The sequence below is a fragment of the Artemia sp. Qi Xiang Cuo genome, chromosome 9, assembly GCF_049724085.1.
Source record: "Artemia sp. Qi Xiang Cuo chromosome 9, ASM4972408v1, whole genome shotgun sequence".
Lineage (NCBI taxonomy): Eukaryota > Metazoa > Arthropoda > Branchiopoda > Anostraca > Artemiidae > Artemia > Artemia sp. Qi Xiang Cuo.
Genome location: NC_142802.1, coordinates 18,498,796 through 18,511,972, shown reverse-complemented (window position 1 = coordinate 18,511,972; position 13,177 = coordinate 18,498,796). Strand labels below are relative to the sequence as shown.

The window sequence follows — 13,177 nt, the reverse complement described above, 5'->3', positions numbered from 1 at the left end:
CCTATCAAATGAGCCCTTTTTGAAGTTTCTACAACATCCCTTTCTATAAAAACTTCATAGGCGCCCAGGGCATAGCTTTGAACCCTTGCCCTGAGGGCTGTGGGGAGGGTGGGGGGATTCCCCTACACAAATACCCAATATCCAGAACTTTCAACTCCGTTGAACAACATGGTTACCTATAACTTTTTACTGTATTTGTTTGGGAAATGGTGGGCATGAGAGGGGGTTAGTTGCCCTCCAATCATTTTCAATTATTAAAAAGAGCACAAGCCATTTCAATTTCCAATCAAATCAGCCCTTTTTGAAGTTTCTACGACAACGCTATCTATAAAAACCTTATATGCCCCAAGGGCATAACTTACAACCCTTGCCCTGAGGGCGGTGGGGGGGGGGGGGGGGCTCATCCTCAAAGACTTAATTTCCCAAACTTTCAACTACGTTGAACAAAATGGCTATCTCAAAATTTTGATTGGATGTGTTTGGGGAAAAGGTGGGCGTGAGAGGGCGGTTAGTTGCCCTCCAATCACTTTCAACTATTAAAAAGGGCACGAGCCCTTTGAATTTCCAATCAAATGAGCCCCTTTTGAAGTTTCTACAACATCCCTTTCTATAAAAACCTTATATGCCCCCAAGGCATAACTTATAACCCTTGCCCTGAGGGCTGTGGGGGAGTGTGCTGCTTAAAGACATATGGGTTTGGGGAAATAGTGGGCTTGGAAGGGGTGTTATTTGCCTTCAAATCACTTTCGACTATTAAAAAGTGCACAAGCCATTTCAATTTCCAATTGCATGAACCCTTTTTGAAGTTTCTAAAACAATACTTTGTGTAAAAACCTTATATGCCCCCCAGGGCATAACTTACAACCCTTGCCCAAAGGGTTGTGGGGTTTGGGGTCATCCTCAAAGACCTAATTTCCAGAACTTTCATCTACGTTGAACAAAATGGCTATCTCAAAATTTTGATTGGATGTGTTTGGGGAAAAGGTGAGCATGAGAGGGGGGTTAGTTGCCCTCCAATTACTTTCGACTATTAAAAACAGCACTAGCCCTTTGAATTTCCAATCAAATGAGCCCTTTTTCAAGTTTCTACAACAACATTTTCAAAAAAAAACCTTGTATGCTCCCAGGGCATAACTTACAACCTTAGCCCTGAGGGTTCTGGGGGAGTGTCTTCCTCAAAGACCTGATTTCCAGAACTTTCAACTATGTTGTACAAAATGGCTATCTGCTAATTTTGATTGGTTGTGTTTAGGGAAGTGGTGGGCGTGGGAAGGGGGCTAGTTGCCCTCCAATCACTTTCGACTATTAAAAAGGGCACTAGCCTCTTTAATTTCCAATCGAACGAACCCCTTTTGAAGTTTCTAAAACAAAGCTGTCTATAAAAACCATATATGCCCCCAAGGGCATAACTTAGAACCCTTGCCCTGGTTGCTCTTGGGGGTTTGTCATCCTCAGATACATAATTTCCAGAACTTTCAACTACGTTGAACAAAATGGCTATCTCAAAACTATGATTGAATGTATTTGGGGAAAAGGTGGGCTTGAGGGGGGGGGGGGGGTAGTTGCTCTCCATTCACTTTTGACTATTAAAAAGGGCACTAACCCTTTCAATTATGAGTAAAATGAGCCCTTTTGAAGTGTATACGATAACACCTTCTATAAGAACCTTATATGCCTTAAGAGTCTAATTTACTACCTTTGCCTTGAGGGCCCTGAGGGTAGTCATCCTCAAAGACGTAATTTCCAGAATTTTCAGCTACGTTGAACAAAAGGTTGTTATCCTCAAAGACATAATTTCCAGAAATGGCTATCTAAAATTTTGATTGTATGTGTTTGGGGAAATGGTGGGTGTGAGAGGGGGGTTAGTAGCCCTTCAATCACTTTTGACTATTAAAAAGGTCACTAGCCCTTTCAATTTCCAATTGAATGAGCCTTTTTTGAAGTTTCTACAACAAAGCTTTCTATAAAAACCTTCTATAAGTGCCCCCAGAGCATAACATACAATCCTTGCCCTGAGGGTTGTGGGGGGGTGTCATCTTTAAAGACGTAATTTCTAAAACTTTCAACAATGTTGAACAAAAAGGCTATCTAAAAATTTTAATTGGATGTGTTTGAGGAAAAGGTGGGCGTGAGAGGGGGGTTAGATCCCCTCCAATCACTTTCAACTATTTAAAAGGGCACTAGCCCTTTGACTTTCCAATTGAATGAGCCCTTTTCAATTTTTGAAGATAAAGCTTTCAATAAAAACCTTATATGCCCCCAGGGCATAACTTATAACCCTTGCCCTGAAGACTGTGGGGGGAGTCTCCTACTCAAAGATGTAATTTCCAGAACTTTTGACTGCAATGAAAACAAAATGGCTATCTCAAAGTTTTGATTTGATGTGTTTGGATAAATGGTGGGTGTGGAAGGGGTGTTAGTTACCTTCCAATCATTTTCGAGTATTAAAAAGGGCATTAGCCATTTCAATTTCCAATCAAATGAGCCCTTTTTGAAGTTTCTATGACAATTCTTTCAATTAAAACCTTATATGCCCCAGGGCATAACTTACAATCCCTGCCCTGGGGCTGTGGGGGGAGTGTCCTCCTCAAAAACATACTTTCCATCTGGAAATCAACTACGTTGAACAAAATGGGTATCTCAAAATTTTTGATTGGATGTGTTTGGGGAAATGGTGGGCGTGGAAGGGGTGTTAGTTGCCTTCCAATCACTTTCAACTATTGAAAAGGGCACTAGCATTCCAATTTCAAATCAAATGAGCCCTTTTTGAAGTTTCTACAACAACTCCTTCAATACAAAGTGCCCTGGTCTAAAGGAAAAAAGAAATAAATAAATAATAAATTGTGCCCAGGGGCATTGTTTGGGGGTGGCAAGGGGGGGACAGTTGCCCCCCCCCCAATAATGTGGAGAAATCTTTTTATACATCTCATGCCCTATGACTATCCAGATATAGACCCCTCTTGCCCTCCCAATAAAAATGCTGGAGATTTGTCCCTGATTGTGCCAACATTGATCTTTACTTAGGCAGCGCTATTGTGTTGTCTATGATTTAGGGCAGTGGTAGCCCTACTATTATTTGTTGTAGTTTTTGTTTGTCAAGCCAACTGAGAAAAATCTCCAGTGTCAGTTGTTTTTTTTGGGGGGGGATGTGATCTCAAACTAAATTGTTTTTGTGCCTGAGGACTCCCTTACCCTAGGAGCCTATTGGCATTAGTTTGAAGTTGATCAGAGAAAAAGTGTTTGGACCTGTTCTAGGGGACAGGGGCGTCCCAAGGGGGTGGTGGTGGTAGCCACCCCCCCCCCCTTGACACCCCCTAACAATACCCCTGTTTACCTCTGTTAGAGTCACTCTTTTAAAAACTGGTTTAGGCCTACCTGTAAATCAAATAAACAGCAACACAATTGAGAATAAAAAAAAAATCACAGGAAATATAGGGGTTTTTCTGCTATCCAACTGTTTGCTAACAATTTTAGGCAACAGGTATTTGTTTAGACAGCAGAAACACAATTGCTAGTCTCTAACAATGTTAGTTAACAGTTTTTAGTTAGATGGCAGAAACACTAGTGTAGCAAAAATGGTCAATAGTTGCAGTTCATATTATTGACTTCTGAATAAAGTGAAAATAGCACATGATGCCTTTTTTATGCTCTTTATGAATATAATGATTGCTTCTATTGCAAACTCAAATTTACCCACCCCTAGCCCCCTAATGTGCAAATATATACCCTGAATTGGAATATACCATGAATTGTTGACAGCAAAGTTTTGAATATCAAAATTCAGCACTATTTTTGTTGACATCATTTGGAAAACTTGAAACGGTAGGAAAACATTTTATATTTGAGTTGCCTAATAAATGAGGTTTGAAATGTTATAAATAAGTATTTTTGGAATATGTTACTCTTGAACAACTTTATAAACTAGAGATATGCTTTTAAACACATTTCAATAAATTATCTAGTGTTGGTAGCTTCTTTGTGTGGTTAAAATTCAGGGCATATATTTGCACATTAGAGGGTTGGGGGTGGGTAAATATGAAATTGTAATAGAAGCAATTATTATATTCATAAAGAGCATAAAAAGGGCATTGAGTGGTATGTTCACTTTATTTGTAAGTCAATAATGTGAACTGTAAAAAATTTACCACAACAATTGTTATCCAACAGTTTTTTGCTTGGATGGCAGAAAAACCCCTTACATAACAGGGGCAAGGAGTGTCACAAACCTCAGTTCATCAGGGGGATGATCTTTCTAAATTTTACCAAATCACTCCAATTAAAATTTTTAGATAGCCTTTTTGTTCAACACTGTTGAAAGTTTTAGAAATTACGTCTTTAAAGATGACACCCCCCCCCACAACCCTCAGGGCAAGGATTGTATGTTATGCTCTGGGGGCACTTATAGAAGGTATTTACAGAAAGCGTTATCGTAGAAATTTGAAAAAGGGCGAATTTAATTGGAAATTGGAATGGCTAGTGCCCTTTTTAATAGTCGACAGTCATGGGAGGGGAACTCACCTCCCTCTTATACCAACATTTTTCCCAAACACACCCAATCAAAATTTTGAGATAGCCATTTCTGGAAATTATGTCTTTGAGGATAACAACCTTTTGTACAACAGAGTTGAAAGTTCTGGAAATTAGGTCTTTGAGGATGATAACCCCCTCAGGACAAGGGTTGTAAGTTATGCCCTGGGGACATATAAGGTTTTTATAGAAAGTTTTGTCGTGGAAGCTTCAAAAGGGCTCATTTGATTGGAAATTGAAAGGGTTAGTGCCCTTTCAATTACCTAGTTTATAGATAGCGCTAGTTTATAGATAGTTTATAGATAGCGCTAGGGCTAGTTTTTATAGATAGCGTTGTCGTAGAAACTTCAAAAAGGCCTCGTTCAATAGGAAATTGAGAGGGTTAGTGCCCTTTATAATAGTCAAAAGTGATTAGAGGGTAACTAACCCCCTCTCACGCCCACCATTTCCCTAAACACATCCAATCAAAATTTGCAGATAGCCATTTTGTTCAACATAGTTGAAAGTTCTGGAAATTAGGCCTTTGAGGAAGACACTCCCCCCAGAGCCCTCAGGGCTAAGGTTGTAATTTATTCCCTGGGAGCATACAAGGTTTTTTTTGAAAATGTTGTTGTAGAAACTTGAAAAAGGACTCATTTGATTTGAGATATATATATATATATATATATATATATATATATATATATATGCATATATATATATATATATATATATATATATATACATATATGTATGTATATATATGTATGTATGTATATATGTATATATATATATATATTATTTCTGATGTAAATGAGAGGTAAGTTTAAAATTTCCCCCCACCCCCCTAATGTGCAAATATATACTCTGAATTGGTATTTAGCCTAGAGAGGTGGGGGTAAAATTCATTTCCAACAAAAATGATTATTATATTTGGAAAGACCATAAAAAAGCATCAAGTGGTATGTTTACTTTATTTGTAAGTCAATAATATGAATAATGAAACATTTACCATTTTGAGCCTCATACTTTTGCTAAATTCTAATCTATAAGATTTGATATCAGCAAAACTGTTTTTGTCATAAACCAGATAGGTAGACTATAGACCAATCATGTATAAATTCTTTTAATCCATCAAATCATGGTAAAATTCTACTTTAGCTACTTTTGGCTGTCATGGAAAGGGGTTTTGTTAGGAAAATGAAACTTTCAGGGATGGGTCTGCAGGCTAAAGTATGTCCCAGGAATGTATTTTGAAGTATTTACCTCAGTAAAATTCTACTTTAGTTACTTTTGGCTATCTTGGAAAGGGGTTGGGTTAGGAAAATGAAACTTTCAGGGATGGATGTACAGGCTAAAGTATGGGTAAAAATTTACCAAATTACCAAAAATTTTGGGGGGAAGGGGGATTTCAAGAACAGCTTCCCATAACATAATTTGTCCTCTAAAGTTGATTCTGATGTTTGTAATGCTCTATGTCTTACCACTTTAGAAATATTTAAAAAAGCTTCTAAAGTAAAATTTTGAGTTTGGGGGGAAGGAGGATTTCAAAAACATTCCCATGTCATACATTGTCCTCTAAAGTTGATTATGATGTGTTTAGTACTCTATGTTATAGAGCTTTAAAAATATTTAAAAAATCTTCTAAATTAGAATTTTGTAAAATTTTGAGTTTGGGGCAAAGGGGGATTTCAAAAACATCTTCCCATGATGTAAATTGTCCTCTAAAGTTGATTCTGATGTTTTTAGCACTCTATCTTTTAGTGCTTTAGAAATATTTTAAAAGCTTCTAAAGTAGAATTTTAGAAAATTTTGAGTTTGGGGGGAAGAGGGATTTCAAAAACCTCTTCCCCTGATATAACGTGTCCTCTGAAGTCGATTCTGATGTTTTTAGCACTCTATCTTTCAGTGCTTTAGAAATATTTTAAAAGCAGTCAATATCTACAGAATCATATTATTGAGTTAGGAATAAAGTGAATACACCATTTGATGCCTTTTTTTTAGGCTTATGACAAATATAATAAGCATTTCTAATGGAAATTAATTTCAGCCCCCCCCCCCTATCTCGAATAGACCTAACCTAACCTTGACCGGGTAGAGATAGGGGGGAGGGGCTGAAACTCATTTCCAATCGAAAAACAAATTATACTTATAATCAGCATAAAAAAAAGGCATCAAATGGTGTATTCACTTTTGTCCTAACTCAATAATATGATTTTATAGATATTGACCTTAAAAGCTTCTAAAGTAGAGTTTTAGAAAATTTTGAGTTTGGGTGGAAGGGGGATTTCAAAAACATCTTCCCATGACATAATTTGTGCTTTAAAAATGATTCAGCTATTTTTACTTGTCTATCTTGTCAAATTATTTCCCTAATTAATAAAGGTTTAAATGCCTTATCAACACAGAGTTGTTTGGCACCTGCATGCTACCCTTAAGGGTAAGGGGCTATGATAAGCAAAGTTGTGACATCACAACAAACCTGGTTCATTATACCATAACCAAAGTCAGCATGGGTTGAAAATTAAATGGCCTACAATGGAAATAGGATTTTGGAATATATTTTAATGAACAAGGTTAAAAGCTAAAGTTGTATAAGGTAAGCAGTGATTGATAATTATGATAGTAATATAGGATGAAATGTGAGCTAAAACAACTAGTAATATGCAGTAATTTACCATTATACAGAGGGGGGGATGAGTGGAGGTTGGTACTTCAAAGTACCTTCCCAGGACATACCTTAGCATGTACATCCATCCCTGAAAGTTTCATTTTCCTAACCCAACCCCTTTCCAAGATAGCCAAAATTAACTAAAGTAGAATTTTACCTTTTAAAGATAGGCTATGCAAATACCTTTCCTAAATTTTGAAAAAAAAAACACTTATGTCTTAAAATTCTACTCAAATAACAGATATTACATTTCCAGAACTAAAGCCAGATAGCCTAATAAAAAGACACTGACAACTGAAAATTAAGGTAAAATGTTGTTTTATCAAAATTTCAATAGGTATAGACCTGTAATGTAGGCTAATTTCAGGACCCTCTAGAGGGAGGAGTGGAGGTAGGTACTTCAAAATACCTTCTGGGACATACTTTAGCCTGTAGACCCACCCCTAAGAGTTTTATTTTTCTTACTTAACCCCTTTCTAAGATAGCCAAAAGTAGCTAAAGTACAATCTTACCGAAATCACAAAAGGTGAAACACAGTAGCTCAGCAATACCTACCCAAGTAGACCTATAGCCTATTTTTGACCCAGCACTCATTACTGTATTTTCATTTGCCTATATCAACTATTTTCCAAGATCAGTGAGTAGCCCCTAACTAGAATTTTATGGAAAATACTTATTTTACTTACTATATAAAACAAATCACATAAAATGATTCAGTCCAATCGCTATATAGATCACCCTCTCCATTTGAAAAATGGAGCAACAATATGGTGTTTCTTCCAAAAATTATTATTTTCAATTATTTGAAGGCGACTCAACCACAAGGTCTGAACGTAATCACATTCTACCAAAGCAACGTCCTTCTGAGACTGTCTCTGTATATTTTTATCTTGAGGTAGGTTTTCTTAAGTATTTTTCATGAGGTGAGTCGACAAAACCTAGCTGTAGCAAAGATGACAGATTACAAGCACTAGTTTTGTTTTCTGCTTGGCAAAAAGTCAGCCAAAACACTACCAAAAATGTTAAGTGTCAACACCTCTAAATGTACAACCAAAGATTAATCTTTTCTTTGTCAAAAATACAGTGAATTTTTAAGGAATGATATGATTTTGTGATCGTATTGCATAAAATATATCAACATGAAAGCGTAGTTTCTTATAGGGGTGGGACATCAGTGAGTATTTCTGACGATAATCTTCATTACACAGACTTGTTTTGATTTATTTTACAGCGTGCGATAAGATGTCCATATTTAATGTTGTTCCTTATAGTACATGGCTGCTACACAGAGTAACAAACATCTTACCATAAGGAGACCTATGCCAAAGGTATTTCTAAGGAGACTTATGCCGAAGGCCTACTAAGAAGTCAACCCTACCTCCCATGAAAAGTAGCTTGCGATGGTCATGGCTCTCGTAAAAAATAACCATAAACATGCAATTAAAAATATAAGAAAGACTACAGCTGACAATTCTTTAGAGAGTTAAGCCCCTTGATTCCAAAATATCTAATCTGTATCCCACTTGATGTACTGAAGACAGTCAAAATGAGATCTTATGGCTTGAATTAGTTAGATTGAAACTTATACAACCATTAATTTCTTTAAAAAATAGGTACAAAATAGATCTCTATATGCAGTTTTGGACAATAACGGTGCCAGATTAATAAAAAGAAACATGGGTTAAAAATTAGCAAAAGACAACTTAGAACGTGTGGTGCCAAACAGCTTAAGAAGATGTGGCGTTCCTTTAAAGGTTTTATTGTCTTTGGCAATCAATAGATTGTTAATTTTGGAATTTCCAGAACAATAAGTATTGCCGAACTTAACTAAATAATTTTTCTAATTTATTTTCATAGATCAACATGGGAACACTAACGAAACTGTGGCGTTACCTTAAAAACCTCATAATTTTGAAACAGCCGAAAGAATAATTCTGAAAAATTGCTCCTTTCAGGAATGAATAGGCTCAAGTTGCGTCTAGGGGGGGGGAGGAGGGGTAAAAATGTGTTTTTATTTTGATTTCCTTGGTATTCATGGGCACACAAAGGGGAGGGGGCAGCTGCCCCACCTAGAACTTCAAATTTACACTAGATATGGCTGAAAAAGCAGATGGTTGAACAAAAATTGAAAAAAGATAGATGGCTAAAAACGCAGTTGATGAAAGGTAGATAAGTGAAAAAGCTGGAAATAAACAGCTAGAATGACACAATAAAAAGTAAAACAAGAAACAATTATCCATAATGTCTTGGAATGATTTAGCTCTTATCCATGAAAATTAAATGCTGAAGCCTATTGATGATTTATGGTGATTACTTATAACAAAAATGTGATAGAACTTGCTGGCAATGTAAGGTTTTGTAAACTGCCAATATAACTCCAGGCCCTCACCCTTTATCACAGAATTGGCTGCTCCCCCCTAAAAAAGAAGCTACGTACGCCCACGTTGGTATTTTTAGATTCTGATTTGGCTGTCCCAAAGAGTCTCCAAAAGTCATTGGTAGGTATTATACAAAATGCACTATGTCACATACTAAGCACAACTCAAATTAAACCCTGACGGCACTCATGGTTCTCTCCCCCTTTCAACATTTTGTGCCAGCAAGCGTGTTAATGTAATTTTTTATGGTAGAAAGAAAATATTTCCCTGCAATAAGAAGGGAGCTATCGCCCCAAAGTACCTCTATTTAGGCCTAGGCCAAATGAAAGGAGATAAAATAATAATCTCAAAATCAATAACAAACAAAAATTCACTATTTAAACAGAAAATGCCCCGGCCCGAGGGAATGTTCCTAAAAGATAATTATAAACCATTCAGGTTAAACAAAGCATTGCAAATATATTATTTTAACCTGGGTTTTTGCACTGAATTCGATTTCCAAGATAAGGTGAGGCTTCTAATTTTCTAAATTTTTTTGCCGAATTTTTCCTCTTTTGCATCTAGTCTTAAAATGGTGATTCTAATGCACAAATATTTTTCAAATTTAGACCTTTTCTTATACAAACAATAGTCATAGGTAGTTACATTTTTAATACCTCGTCTGGTAATCAAAAACGCAACTATAAAGAGTCAAAATATCCCAGTTTTTTGTTTTTCAGTTGATTCAAACAAACGGTTAATTGAGTCAACAAAACTCGGTTCACTTTTCGTGCTCCCAGTACCTTTTGCATTCGCAGGAGGACAACTCGGATGTTATAGTTAAAAACGCTACATATGCCATTTTGGTCGAAAATGAGTGATGTATGTGTCATGGGTAAACTCAGCCCAAGCAATGGAATGTTGCAGTCAGAATTGTCTTATCTCTTACCGTTACGATGGTAAAGACACTTACGCCTCTAAGTGGCATATGTATCTTTTTTAACAGGTCTGGTTGCAATTCAGAATGACAGAAGTGATTATCTTATGGAGCTGTAGCATGGGGATCTGGCACGTGTCTCCCTATTTTTTTTCAAGAAAAAAGGAGACATGCGCCATAAAATGGAATAATCTTGAATTCGCTCGGAATACTTTAACTTAATGTACATCACTGAAAAGAGCACAAGTTAGTTTAGAACATATTCCCTTTATCTCCATTAGCCTCATCCTTCTGAGCAACTAGAGCTGACAATTTTTTTTCCGTTTTTTGGCTCTCCTGAAAGTTTGCAAAAATAGCAAATGTCGCACTTTTAATTCTTACAGCAACTGGTGCCTCTGGCACCAGTTCTGTTCAAGGATTTTGGGCTCTAAAACAATCTTTCCAATTCTTGAAGTTTTAATAAGACGACATTTCATGGTAATTGTTTAGTTAGTCTATGACAAAAGAGTCACGTCAAGTTCTATCAGGAATAGAATTCCGATTGGGAGCCACATTTCACATCCTACGGAAGTGATGTGGTCATAAAAGGGAATATTCGGTTCGCTTTTACTTTGTCCCCCATTTGAGAATCGTTTCTTACTTACTTATTTGAGATTCGTGTTCGATGGGGTCATAAAGCGAAATATTCGGTTCGCTTTTACTTCGGCCTCCATTTGAGATTCGTTTCTTCTACCAGCAATATTGCAGATTAATAAACTTCCTTGTCCCTCTGAATATATGAATGATTTTGTTGACAATTTCTCCAGTTTCCTGGATTTTTTTTTAAGATGTTATTTCCATGTTAATTGTCTAGATTGTTCATTTCTAACAGAAATAGAATTCCACCCGGGAGTCTGATTTTACGTCATCCTACATGGAAGATGTCATCACGCAGGCGAATATCCGTTCCAAATCTTTCCCTTCTTAATTTTTGAAAGACGGCATGTTTATGATAGTTCTTTGGGCAGTTAGCCAACAAAAAATAGAACCTAAAGCTACGTTCCAACAGAAATCAAATTTCGCCTAGGGAAACATCATCACATAGACGAATATTAGGTTCGCTTACATTCCGAATACCGTTTGAAAAATTCATTGCTCCTGCCAGCAATATTCATAAGTTACTACAATAGAGCGGCTATCAGACTCTTGTTTAATAGCCATTGTAGGAGAGAGGGGATTGAAGTTCAAGTCCCTCCGTAGTAACGACAAATACTGCATCAAAAAGCCTAAATTCAAATCCTTGTTCCAATATGTAAGTTCTCGTAGTGTAATAGTTATCACGTGTGCTTCACACGCACAAGGTCCCCGGTTCGAACCCGGGCGAGAACATTTTTTAGTTAACATGGTGGCTAATACGTTCTTTGGCCTGTTGTGCCGTAACAGGCTTGACCTTAGCTTGGTAATGCGGGACCCAGAGATCGAACCGGCTATAGCAACACACTGCATGGCCAACACAGGGACCCTAGTAGTCAAGAAGCGTCGGAAATCCGATCACTTACTTTAACGATATTGCTGGGCGTCTATGGTGGCGCAATTGATTGATCTCTGCTCAACAATATGATAGGCCAGAGTTTGATTCCAGCTGCCGCAAAGACCATTGTTGTCAAGAAGTCTCATCAATCTATAGTCTAGCAATATTGTAGTTAAAACAGATATAATAAATAAAGTAACTTCCCTCAGAATATTTCTCAGCTTTTGCTTTTTCCCTTTAAAGCATATATCCATTCTCAAATACTCTCAACATTATTTCTTAGACAGATATTTAAGAAATTCATTTTAGTCAACCATTTTTATCATGGGGGCACGGGCCCAAGGACTCCAACATTGCAATCTGAAAATCTTTGCAGGAATGGTTTGATTCAGGTGTTTTGATTTTAGGCGTCTACGTGACATTAAAGCGAACATTGTCTATGAAATTTTAACTGTACACAAATTGGAAGCTTTCTTTCATCTTCAGTTTATTTACAAAACAAGTTTATTTTCAGTTTATAATTTTATTATTGTTATTTTTATTGCTTTATTATTATTCATATTTAATTGAGTATATTATTTATACAAGTTTATTTTTAAAAAATCTTTAAATAGTAAGTTTATTTTAAAGGCTAATTGAATGTATCTTGGATTTGTCATAGCACGATACTATTCAATTCCGAAATTATGTATATATCTCTTATACTTACAGTAAAAATAATTTTCTTAAGCTTTTCGGAAAAAAACGTAAATAATAACATAAGCTTTGAGTCTAGGTAAGGTTTAAATAAGTCTATTTTATTCACTTTTTAATCTAACTTCAGGTTCACACCGAAAAAAGAAGCAAAAATTGATGAAGCAATTGCACTTTTTAATTGCAATTTTACTTAAAACTTATTAAAAATTTTATTAAAATTACAAATTATTTTATTTTTATTTATTATTATTTAATTATTATTTTATTTTATTAAAATTATAAATTATTAAAAATTTTATTAAAATTAAAAATTTTAATTAAAAAAGGAGCAATTTTAATTGCCGTAATGGTTGCACAGGATTGTCTCTTGTAAGAATGATATAGCTGTTGCTTAGAATAAATTGTCAAATAAGTCTTAATTTTTCAACTAAATAAATTGCTCGACAAAGCAACTAAAATTACAACTAAATGGCCGTGACAAGCGAATATTGCTCGTGTGA

General features: G+C 36.0%; 1 protein-coding gene and 1 non-coding gene across 5 annotated transcripts in view; one reads left to right on the top strand and one right to left on the bottom strand.

The window, feature by feature from the left end:
• The window catches only part of CaMKI (Calcium/calmodulin-dependent protein kinase I), a 117,655-nt gene extending 109,557 nt beyond the window's left edge, over positions 1 to 8,098 (bottom strand). For 2 of the 4 annotated variants that reach the window (XM_089094326.1, XM_089094327.1), the window contains exon 1: positions 7,864 to 8,098. The gene's annotated coding sequence lies outside the window, so the exon portion shown is untranslated. The remainder of the gene's footprint in view (positions 1 to 7,863) is intronic. The other 2 variants (XM_089094329.1, XM_089094328.1) reach the window with 2 other exon arrangements.
• Positions 8,099 to 11,766: 3,668 nt separating this feature from the next.
• On the top strand, positions 11,767 to 11,839 carry TRNAV-CAC (transfer RNA valine (anticodon CAC)). Its single transcript has one exon. It is a non-coding gene; the product is annotated as a tRNA-Val (tRNA).
• The last annotated feature ends 1,338 nt before the right edge of the window (positions 11,840 to 13,177 follow it).